The sequence below is a fragment of the Eucyclogobius newberryi genome, unplaced genomic scaffold (genome assembly GCF_026437365.1).
Source record: "Eucyclogobius newberryi isolate DKJ021-1_F unplaced genomic scaffold, fEucNew1.0.hap1 SCAF_3, whole genome shotgun sequence".
In the NCBI taxonomy this organism is placed as follows: Eukaryota; Metazoa; Chordata; class Actinopteri; order Gobiiformes; family Gobiidae; genus Eucyclogobius; species Eucyclogobius newberryi.
The window spans coordinates 20,526,162-20,538,183 of NW_027315945.1; positions in this window are offsets into that span (position 1 = coordinate 20,526,162).

Genomic DNA, 12,022 nt, shown 5'->3' on the forward strand with positions numbered 1-12,022 from the left:
CTAAATAAAAGTGTAAAAATATCCTTTGCGATTCTTCATTTTTCAGATGTATACCACTTTTCTTATTTCATTGTTATTGTAAAACGTAGACTCTCTAGATTTTAAAGTAAATGACCATAAATAAAATAATAATGTTGATCTTAATTCTAGTTAATTCTCACTGGTGACTGAGGGGTTTAAGGCCTGGCACTGATACATTTTTTTGGCACCTCTTGCCATATGTTTGCCTCCCAGTCTTGAATGTTTTCCGAATGTCTCTCACCTCTCTCTACATTTCATAGCTGTTCGGTCCAACAAAACTTTCAGGGTCAATCATTTAGTTTTGCTCACATTTATGGTAAAGTTGCAGCCGCTGACCCTGATGAGGCAACAGGCCTGACAGCCACACCAAGAATCTTCATTTGGAACCTTGTTGGAGAGTTCAGTTGTTCACCAGAGCTCAGGGATGATCTGCGTTCGTTTACTGAATTCAATGTGTTGTATTTTCTCTCTGTCCATCCACGTCATTGTGAAGTTGCTTGAATCTTTTTACTATTTCGCAAGATTAGTCCTAGTGGCCAGTCCACTGTGGTAGAAAGCAAAGGGCATGAACGTTTACACAGTCCAAACACGCAATGTGAAAGGACTAGAGAAGATTTTAATGAAATGAAATTATTTAAAGCTATAATTTTTTTAAGAAAAGTTTTATAATTGTTATATTTTTAATATAAATTAACATATTGTAGCGAAAGTATATCTTTATTATTGGTGATTGTTTTCCAGTCAAGTTTTAGATCCCACTGCATTGAGACTGCTCTCAAGGTGACTATCAAGGTGACAAATGATGTTCATCTGAACCCTGATGACCATGTGATCCTCCTACAGAGACTAGAGGACTGGATGAGCACCTCCAGATCCAGATGGAACTCTGATCTATAGCTCACTGCATGGATCTGTGTAGATGCAAAACTACTTTCCCCAATAAACTCATTATAAGAAATTCTACAATGTAAAACATTTAAAAAAAATAAAATCATAATAAAGAGTGAAAATCATAATAAAACTGTATTAATTTAAAACAATTTTATTATATTTGTAACAGCTCACCAATAATTCTGAACAGTCCTGTTCTATGTCTTCTTTGCCCCTTCTTTCAGTCTCACTTCAGATTTGAGTGGTGTGTTTGCAGTTTATCTTGAGGTAATGGTCCTGACACAATACTGGGAACCCTGCCAAAGCATGTGCAACACAGGAAGAGACTCCAATATAGAGACCAGGGTAATTAGTCCAATAAATATTTTCACTCGGATGTATGTGAATAAAGCAGCACTCTTTATGGCATGCCTGCTTTTTATAGTGGAAGCCTGTACTAGAGATGATGTATTCTGCAAAGGGTCAAAGAGGCAATCAATTTAACAAGGCCTTCTATAAAGGAAAAAAAGACAGATGCAATTCTAAATGTATTTACTGAAATATTACAATACTACCAATACAGTGATTACTTCTACATTACCACCACAACCACTATTGTATCAGAAAGAGGGTCAAAAGTGTTATTTAATCTGCTTCCGAGGTAAAGACATATAGAATATCTTTAAACTTAGTCCATGTCCAAGGTATGTCAGGAGATGCCTGATTTTCATAAGAAAACTTGATTAAATATAGAATTTGATTTTTTTCAACACATAACAGGATATGACCTTGTTTCCCGGTAGAAAATGTAAATGGAAAATATTGTGGAAATTATCTAAAATATTATTCCAAAAACACACAAAATACTATCTTTGGGGATTTTATTACCAAAGTAATTAGTAAACATCACTTAAATAATGTCCATAAATAAAGTCCACAAGCAGAAGTTGTATTAAGATCATTGATTTGCCTGAGAGAGGTTATATTAGCATTTGAAAAGTATAAGGACATTTGTTACCATAAATCTTGTAACAACCAGGCTAAAACCAATAGTTTTCTGAAATGTGCTTTAATAACAGTTGATCTTTATTCGTTGGTGTATACGCAGCATGATTGCTGTATTTACTCAAATCTCTATTGCACATGCTCAATACTTATGATTACTTTAATGAGCTGGGGCCCAATATTTCCTGCCTGGATGTGGCTTTGCAGAGGGTGTTGAAGGGCGCTGTAGGCAGGACAAGGGTCAGGCACAAGGCTAAATTACTGCCACATGAAACATTCGGCTCTAAATAAACAGAAACAAGGCAAATTAGTGATCTCGATCCGGGTGGGAGTGACTAAATAATGGGTGTATGTAACATGGCACAAATGAGAGGGCAAATCATCTGTGGTCATTGTTTGTCGAAGATTTAATACAGAATCATATTGGGGAAAAAATAACTCCGGTACAAATCAACTGGGATTTAATGCATTCAAGTATAGTATATTAAAATCATTACCGGTACTTGTCAGACTAGAATGTACTTACTACCGTCCTACAACAAGTGATTTATTACTTATTACTATACAGCAGCTGCCAGCACAACCATTGCCAAACTGATAAGGATTTGCCAACGCTCACCACCATATTTAGACAGTGTGTTGCGGGAATTGTGTGGTCAAAGCTCAAAAGAATGGACTGTACCTCCACTTTTGCTCAATAATGAACCCATGTACTACTGTTTACAGATTTTTCATTGGTTGATGTTAAATTTAGATGTCTCTCGTGTGGCGTAGTGGGGCGGTTGTTTTGTCATAGCTTGTCATGACTATAAAAATGTTAGTGAAGCAAAGAAGCCAGAAATCTGTGGTCTTATGCCAAAAAAGGGTCTTCAGTCACTCTCTCTTCACTCTCTCCCTCTGCTTAATGACAGAGTTACACGTTGCTTCTATTGCAGCCGTAGTAAATGTTGTTTGGCTGTGACATAGCATCTGGGCTAAAAGTAGTAAACAAAGTAGGAAACATCTGGAGAGGAAAGAGCTCATTTGTGCAGTACTATCTTCTGTCTACATCTCATTAAACATATATTGAGACCAAAATTAGCGTTGGAATTTATGTCTCTGGAAAGTTAATGAAGTCACATAAAACACTATTCAAAAGCTAAGGCGGTATATACAAAGTAAACTGCTGGTTCTGATCAAGAGATGTAATCATTAATAAAACGGTTGTTGAGGCCCAAATATGATGTTTTTTATTATACAAAGTGATGCACTGTAAAGTTATTGAGTTTATAGTCAATTCAAATCATGTATTTTGGAGATATTACCTAAATCTTTCCGATATATAAACCCAACAATAAAGGTGGAGCTTATCGCCTTTGCTCTGGATTCTAAAATATTGATTCTGGCATCGGCCGAGGAAAAACCCATATTGATTAATCTCTAGTAATTTTTTTTTTTTATCAAATGTCCTTGCTAAAATTGCAAAAAGACTGCAACTGGTTTATTCATTTGTAATTGTTTTAGAAATAGTTATTTATACGGTCAAAGTATGTGCAACCTTAGAAGAAGTTGTTGGTTCAGTTGCAATGGAAATGTTTATCCTCCCAACCACCCAGGAGTAATAGTAAGCATAATAGTCTTTTCAACACTACATTTGTCCTCCCCTTTCCTAATGTTCAACACCCAGCACTTATTCCGAGCAGCCGGTGGTCAAAATTAGGCACACTGGAAATGTTTTCTGTTTTATCCATGTCGCTTTACACCCGGCTTTTATAACATAATGTGGCAAGCATTAAACAACGAGGGACTAATGATATATTTTCTCAGCTGGAATGTGGGAATTGCACCACGGCCCCGAAACAGCAGCGCGTCTCAGTAAATTAGTGTGCGACGCTAAGTGAAAACTCAGCAGGATACCAAAATTGCTTTGGCTTGTGACCTACAGGGAGACCCACGCACACCACTGGGAAAGGGAGATGTTGAACCTATAGGAAAGGGAAGCACACAGTTGGTGCGAAGTTTGAGAAGCCAGACATTAACCCCCTGACAGCTCGGAAATATCCGTTTTAATAAGGGGGGAAAGTAGATTTGGCCAGACATCTTCGTTCTTGCCATGGAAAGACATTTGCCTTGGGGTGCGGCGACACCCTCAATGACTGTGAACTGAAGGGTGCTTAGGATCAGGCTGACAGGGCAGAGTTGTCGGCCCCACACAAACTATGGTGCTTGGTTTCTTTAAAAAGCAATTTGCTTCAAATCCTATTACAGTTTACACTGGGTGCAAGTCAACCACATATCAGGCACATTAGTCGGTATTAGCTTTTTCCATGTTATTGCATTTTCTAAAAATTGATAGTGTGTTTAGTAATACTGGGTCAAATGTGGCTTTAGCATTCAGTGTGGTTTAACAATAGGCGGCAATTAATGGATTTTTATTTAATTATTACCCCAAAACCTGATCATCAAACACCATTTTGAATACAAGCAGGACCTTTTCTGATTTAGTATAATTCACTCTTACACAAGGTGGTGGTAAGCTACTTCTGGGAGGGAGCGAAGATCCTTGGTTGCATCAAGTAAGCAAAAAAATAATGATCTGTATATGGCAGTAAAATCATGCCATTGCATTTGGAAAACAATGTGCTGTGAAAACCTTTGATATACAATTACTGCCAGATTATTTTTATCCCGGGTAAAGTGATCTTAAGCTGATTTTATTTTCAAGCAAGTTTGAATGATGATAAGGCACTTTGTAACTAAAGACTTAAAAATAGGCAATGCAATGTGCTGGTGTGTGGGTCACTGCAGTGTGTTTCTTGCATTGTTTTCATTAGCTCAAGTCCAGTGCAGCCGACCTCCTGCTCGATAAAACTGCCACATGCTAACAGTTACACAGCCATTTCTTTTAATTGCCCTGCGCTGTTTAATTTGACTTGGACTAATGCGTTTTCAAAGTAGCACTGAAGGTATTTATCTGAAGTCATGCTCTGAACTCGCTTTTCCTGATTGTACCCTGGCTCTGTCTTACCTGCCAGACTGCCTCATTCCCATTCACTTTTACCATGCCATGCTTAGTACAAACAGATAGAAACAATTGCAACCTCAGGGAATTGCTGAAGGACAAAAAAACTGTTGTTATTATCGTCTGTTGCCGGCAGCAGTGTCACGATTCTTGTTATTTCAGAGTTGTAGATAACCTTTGCACTCACCCTGATAAGAAAAACAGCTAATTCTCTCTCTTTTATATTTATGGTTGTGTGCTACCATTGCTTTGGCTTTATATCTTTGTCTGACTCGCTGCATGGCACACTTCAGCAGTAAAACACCTGTATGTCCTCAGCATGTCACTCAGGAAAGATGTACTGTTCAATGAGACCAAATAACTGCTTTTGTTTGCTTTTAGTTGGGATTGTCAATTAATTCATCTAGATTGACAAGGTTTGGTGCAATGTCTGATGTGATATGCTATAAGAGAAGGTCATTTTGTTTTGACATTTGAAGAATAGATACTATCCTTCTCGATGGAGGACCACTAAATCATATGAATTCGGTAGGAAAGAAATATCCTGATATTTTCTAACACCATGTCAAAGTGCTCATTGTACACAGGGAAGTACAAGCTGCTGGAGAAACTGTGAGTGTCAGGTGGTGCATCATTAGCATGTGTTTTGGGACTGATCTGCTGTTCAGAAGTACTGGAATGAGGGTAAGGGTTAGGTTTAGGGTTAGGGTTAGGGTTAGGGTTAGAGTTAGAGTTAGGGTTAGGGTTAGAGTTAGGGTTAAGGGTTAAGGGTTAAGGGTTAAGGGTTAAGGGTTAAGGTTAAGGATAGGGTTAAGGGTTAGGGTTAGGGTTAGGGTTAGGGTTAGGTTTAGGGTTAGGGTTAGGCTAACCTTAACCCTAACCCCTTTAATAATATATAAGAACCGCAGACTGTTTTCAGCATTGGTATCCCTCTCACCTTCAGAACATATTTGGGCCTCAAAACCCCTGCCATGGACAATAAATGGATACATTTGGAGCATACTTTTTCAAATGGACATAAATGACCTTTGGAATCAACTGGAAAATATATTATTTAACAGACTTTGATCTAAATGGGACATGAACGTTGGACAAAGTATGCCTTGAGTTATTCATTTCTTTCTTTCTTTTGCTTTCTTATGCCTTATTTTGTTCCCTCTCTTTGTCAGGTTCTGTGTTTCATAAAAAAGAGAGAGAAGCTCTTGATTAGTGGATCTACTCACTTCTATGTTCATGAGCTTTGGTCATGGCTAAAAGAATAAGATCCGGGGTCGGGGTCTAGGTCCTCCTCGTGTGCCCTTTGAAGAGCTGCAGAAGAGTGAGTGAAGTCTGGAAGCATAGGATATAATGGCCCTACATTCGAGTCTTCAGGAGTTCATGAGCACATCTAAAACATATCCAGAATGATGATTTTACTTAGACTGTATGATATTTAAAAAAACAAACAAGCAAAACCATATCATTACAGGTGATTGGTGATCAGTAACATCCCGTATGCAATTTTCCAAGAAAGCTATAGAGTCTAATCATTTTCACATGATCATATGAAATGAATATGTTGTTGGCACATAAATTGAACTAAATTCCTGACCTGACCTATTCTTCCCTGCTGAAAACTGGACTGGCGCGTATTGGTTGTGTGGTTTTGGCACTTCTTTTTCCTTGGAACTTCTACAGTAGAACTATTGTGCATTTTTCTGCTTCTGCTCAAAATCCATTCTACGTTTTCTCACCAATCACCAGACTGCCGGTGATCCAGTCGGATGTAGTCTGTTGAACACTTGGAGCTGGTGAGGCTGGGTGATGCTTTTATGATGAAGCAGCTGTTAAGAATAAACAGGAACACTTCTCCGGAGGGGTAAATGGAAAAGTGAGTGTTTATTATCCCAATTACCACCTTTGCTTTAGTGCTGGCTTTAATCATAGCCATATTCTTCTGTCTCAGTCAAAACTCCACAGCCTCTTATGAGACTGCAGCATCAAAAGACAAACTCACACTCACCAAGAGTTAAACAAAGTGAATATGAATTATTATTGTAAAACATTCCCCACAAATAATGGTTGTTTTGAGTGGTGCTTGTATTTTTAGATTGGGGCTATGTGCACTGGCTCTCACAGTCAAATAACCTGTGGCACAAAGTTTTCACCATGATGATCATCATTATAGTTAATCACCGTTCATTTCCAGTTTCACAAGAGGCCACAAGATCAAACAGAGTATTTTGAGAATTTTCCTATATGGCATGGATTGGGACAACAGTTGGGAGTAATTGAAACAATATGTGGCATATCAACGTTCACAGTTACTGAACCATCACAGCCGTTTGCAGATATGGTGATAATAATGGCAACTTGTTTTCTCTTTGGTGCTGCCAAAACAACAGGCCCCGTGGCAGTGTCACATGGTACACCAGCAGCGCCATCTTGTGGACACAAACAGGCAAATTCACCTGCAGGGAAACGTACCAAAAGTGTAATATTCAATTAATATTAAAAAGGCATTATTAGTTGTATAGCACCTTTCAAGATGCCCAAAATAAATGCTGCAATAACCATTGCTCATAGCTATTACTCTTATAAATAACCAGTCTGAGTAATACAAATAGCCTATTCATCAATTCCTTTCAAAAGTCCATGCATTTCTATTCCAAATGAAAAATTAAACTGTTGTATAAGCGAAAACTAAGAATTGGACAAGACCAATCAGTGGAAAACGTCCTCTCTTCACCACATTCCACTCAATTACAGTAACAATATTTGATTTGTGGTCGACAGCCCCGAGATGATGTATCTTCATTTTTGAGTCGGTCTCTCATTTTCTTCATGCATGTTATAGAGGAGGACTGGTCTGCTGCGTGGTGAGATGTGGCAGTTCAAACACAGCGGTTCATTAAAGACATCCTGTTGGTTTTGAGAGGAAAAAGGGTCTCCATATACAGGCTGCTGCCCCCAAATCCCACTCAGGTCTGACCACATCTGCAGCACCAGCTCTGAAATCACAGGGCGAGTGTGGACAGCCAGGCGCGCAATATGCTTTCCATTTTGTCATTGGTTTTCATGTGCGGATTTCAATAGACGTTATGTGGAGTGTTGATCTGATCTTTATCTTTGTAGTGGCTGTCCGAGTCTCTGACCTTATACACAAAGTACGACAAGTATCCTGAATTATTTGAGGTAAAAACTATATTGTAAAAGGCTTATTTCTATATAAGGAACAGGGGTTTTATTCTTGGTACGTCTTGGGCATAACACATACTCTCTCCCAAACTGAGATGTTACTCAGTGCAATACAAGGTGAATAGAGCTTCAGTCTGTTGCCCCATGTGTTTCTCCAATACACATCGCTTTGTAGCTTTTTCCACATTTTTGAATATCCCTTAATCCTTGACATTTAGCTGTAAATGTGTTTTTAATGACTAAACCTGTCTGTTACCGAGTACCTTTTGGTTTTCGTCCCAGGATTTAAGGCTCATGAATGTTATTTTCTGTATATTCTGGACACACTCTGCACACATTTTGGTGTTAATACTAGTCCAAAGTATTCCACTTATCTTGGCTTTAGATTTCTTGATTTCCCTGTCTGTCCTTACTTTTTCCTTCACTGTTTGGAAGAAAAGTGCAAACATTTGATGTTTTCAGTGCAATTCCTCAGTGCTCAAACCTCATAGTTATTCTTTCATTTTATATTTAATGTGTTGAAGGACCAAATACAACACAAGCTGTCCAGATACTGACAGACTGCATTATTATAGTTGTGAAAGAGTTCTCAACAAAATTGTACTAATGTGAAAAATGTGGGGTCGCCAACCTTTTTCCTCCAGAGAACTCCTTTTACAAAACAAAAATGGCAGAGAGCTCCTCCTGTTAGCAATCGTGATTTGATACAACAGTGATGGAGCACAGACAGTTATGCCACAGTTTACACAGTTAAGCATCTACACTAGACATTTAGTACATACAGTATAATGTACATTAATGTGTGCGGGTTTAAGAGGTGGTTAAATTTGTTAGAAAAATTAATTCCACTTGGGGAAGACTTCAGGCAATAAATATAAATGAATAAATAATTATAAATAAACACATACATAACATACAATTGTGAAAGCATGATAAAACAACCTGGAATACTCAATAATATTATAAAAGTATAAACAATGCAAAAATACATTGTAATTGTAAATTAAATTAAATGCTTTGTAAATAGGGTGGGGTCAGTTAGTTATTTTGCTGATAAAACATGCCAACACTTCACTTCCACATGTATGCAGTCTGGATAAATGCTCTTTCTAACCACTGGAAAGTGTGAGGAGGCCTTACATACCTGATTCTTCTCCCAAAGCATCACCAACCACTGTCATCATTAGCTACCCACCAAACAGAGAATCTTACACTTCAAAATGAGTTTCAGACCAAATATGATGGTGACTGTTAGCAACATTCCCCATTACTCAAATTGTGAGATGATTTTGCACAAAGCAGCAGATCAAGCTCATGAGAGGTCACCTGGTTCTATCGGTTTACGCACCTATGTTTTTTCAGCCCTGCAGCAGGAGCAGTGCAGACAGACGCAGTTTAAACAGTTTGAGTGTGAATGTGTCTGGCTACAGTAGCAGCCATACCCGGGGCCCGCGTCCAAACAGCTGGTACCCATCTGTTTCTTCTGCTGCTTCTGCGGCCTGTGGCTCGTACTGTGTGAGGTGCACTGGCATGCGCTGTCTGGGCCTGCACCAATGGGGAGGAGGTAGGAGTGTGCATGTGTGTACCACTGTGGTTATGGTGAAGCCAGCCCAGTGAGCAGTGTGCGCGGTTTGCACTGAACTCATCAAATGTGTCGTTTAGTCATATCTTTGTGTATGTGGCCACTTCTCAATGCTGCCTTTCTTATAGAGGGGCGATTAATAATAATTACACTACATATTTGAATTCATAATACCGAAAACATGCAGCCAAGCCAACCCGGTATCTGATTTTAAAGTGACTCATTGCGGGGAAGGGCAAAGTCTTTCCAGTCATTGTTTATGTAAATCATATAGACAGCATATGAAGTTTGCATCCAGATTTCCATCGTGACTTTAGGGCTTTATAACAGTGATCTCTTTTTCAAAATATGTATTCATCGAGAAAAAAATAAATATTAAAGATATCTTATGATGTGTTAAACAGAAAAAGGGCTCACAGTGGTTAAGGTGGTATTTCCTTTGGATGAAGTGCCTGGTGAATGTATACTCCAGGCACAAGATGGTTGTCACTGATGTGGTGGCTATTTTGTCTGCGGTTTTGTCAATATAATGCTTTGCCACATCTCCGTTCAATAAAATAGCTTGTCCTCACATGGGACTGGTCAAAGAGTCCTGTCCTGCTTTGAACTTCAGCTCAAGAGCTTTAGATCCAGGAATGGAACACTTTTCTTAATGGCCACTAGAGTGCAGTGTGGTCCTGACACCCTGCAGCCAAAAACAGTAACAGCAGTGTTTTTAAATACATAAATAAATACAATACAATACAGTGCAATACTATACAATAAAATACAATACAGTGCAATACTATACAATAAAACACAATACAGTGCAATACTATACAATAAAATACAATACAGTGCAATACTATAAAATACAATACAATACAGTGCAATACTATAAAATATAATACAGTGCAATACTATACAATAAAATACAATACAGTGCAATATAATACAAAAATGGTTTAAATACATGTGGTTGAGTTGGTACATGAAGCATAATTAGAAAACAAACACACAAACATAAAAACGACTTATACATAGTTTTTCATATCGTCATAACCTCTCACCATCCTTTGTAGACTCAGTAGTTCCCCAAGCAAATATTTTGTACATCAATTTCCTCTCTGAAATAAACTGAAACTTCATTCTAGACCTGGCTCTCAGACTGAAGATTGTGCACTTATTTCCATTATTTTAAACACCTAAATAAAATAGATGTATATTGATATAAACAAAAAGGGATGAAAAAAAAAAGCAGTCGGTGGTAACTTCTATAGCCCCATCTCAAACATTTAACTGGAGTATCTCATTAAACACTGTCCTGTAACTCTGCTCGACAATCCTCCCCCGGGACGATGCGCAGGCTGCGGATTGGCGCAGCTCCGTCCCGCCGCAGCGCAGCATCCTCAGACCTCTGGACCGCGGTGGACCGTCGGCATTAATTGCTTTCGATCGCCTGTAAATCCACTGCACGGCGGCGTGGCCCGTCAGAGCGCGAGGATGCACGGATGAGCGTTATTCATCTGCGGCTGTAGCTCACATTCACAGTCAGTGTGTGAGGGACTGCTTCAGCTCCAAAGTGCTGCAACAATGTCAGAAAAGCAGCGGCCACGCGGAGACAAACATCACAGATGACTGCGGATTTCACACGAGGGGTTTTCTGCGCCGGCCCTCGGACAGAGGAGGCTTTTCCCACCAGCGCGCGCGGCTCTGGGACACTTTGTGGGCTTGGGCTCGCGATAATCAGCTGCACTTTGGCGGAAGCACCTGTCCGTTTGCATGTTTGTCAAGCTATTACGCACTGATCCAGCACAATAAGGTGAGACAAAGTGTGCATGAGCCTTGTGTTCACAGTGATCCTCTGCAGGCTTGTGCACCTGGTCCCGCTGCTTCATGGAGGGAGCAGGCGCTGCGAACCTCCAGACAATCCACATTAGAATGAAATACATGTAAACTTCTGGACGCCATGCGGCTTATGCTCTGCAAAGGTCACAGCATTTCTCTAGTTCCAAAGTATGAAACTGCAGGAATCATGCTCTCCAGTCATTCAGTGTCAATAATTGATGACGTGCAGGTTGTGGTGGTTTTTCATAGTAATGAAGTCATTACAGTTAACGTTGAATCTTGAATGTGGTGTTCATGTCTGTAGAGTTGAGTTTACAATTTTAAGATAATTTACATTAACATAATAGTGTCTGATCATATGCACCTGCTGAAATATCATGTGTGAAACATGTGTCTTAAGAGTCACACACTTCCACAGTCTAGGTCAGGTAAATCATTACAGAGTGCATTTTCTCAGCTGCAGTTCCTGTAGCCAAGTGGACCACTTTTAACAGTACAATTGAATTGACATTTCCAAGGTGTTATTATGACATACTGCA